Source organism: Microtus ochrogaster, linkage group LG8 (genome assembly GCF_000317375.1).
Source record: "Microtus ochrogaster isolate Prairie Vole_2 linkage group LG8, MicOch1.0, whole genome shotgun sequence".
Lineage (NCBI taxonomy): Eukaryota > Metazoa > Chordata > Mammalia > Rodentia > Cricetidae > Microtus > Microtus ochrogaster.
In genome coordinates this window covers 11,560,773-11,561,403 of record NC_022033.1, presented here as the reverse complement: position 1 = coordinate 11,561,403, position 631 = coordinate 11,560,773, and the positions used below count along the sequence as shown (strand labels likewise).

The following is a 631-nucleotide window of genomic DNA, read 5'->3' as shown; positions in this document are numbered from 1 at the left end:
TAATGTTTGGAGTTCCTGCCCTGACCTCCTTCAGTGAGAAACAGTAACTATGAAAGTGTAAGCCAAATAAACCCTTTCTTTTCCATGTTGCTTTGTTCATGGTACTTCAATTAATTAATGAATTATTTAATCAATCAATCAATTAATGTGTTTTTGTATTTGTTTGGTTGGCTTGCTTTTGAGACAGGGTTTTTCTGTGTAGCCCTAGCTATCCTAGAATTAGCTTAGAAAACCAGGCTGGCTGTGAACTCACAGAAATCCTCCTGCCTCTGCCTCCCAAGTGCTGGGATTAAAGGAGTGCATCACCACTGTCCAGCTCTGGTCATGTTATTTCATCACATCAACAGTAACCCAAACTGAGACACCAAGTTGCCCTCTGACCGCCAAATGCATGCCACAGTATATATTCACACACGTAAATACACACAAGCAAACATAAATATAATTTTTTTTTCTTTTTTGCTGGGCACTAGTGGTGCATGCCTTTTAATCTCAACACTCAGAGGCAGAGGCTGACAGATCTCTGAGTTTGAGGCCAGCCTGGTCTGCGGAGCGAGCTCCAGGAAAGCCAAGGCTACAGAGAAACCCTGTCTCAAATAAATTAGATATAGATAGATAGATAGATAGATAG

At 41.0% G+C, this 631-nt stretch overlaps 1 protein-coding gene across 2 annotated transcripts in view; it reads right to left on the bottom strand.

Annotated features, from left to right (window-relative positions):
* Positions 1 to 631, bottom strand: part of Stau1 (staufen double-stranded RNA binding protein 1) — a 42,365-nt gene that overhangs the window by 22,104 nt on the left and 19,630 nt on the right. The window lies entirely within an intron of this gene.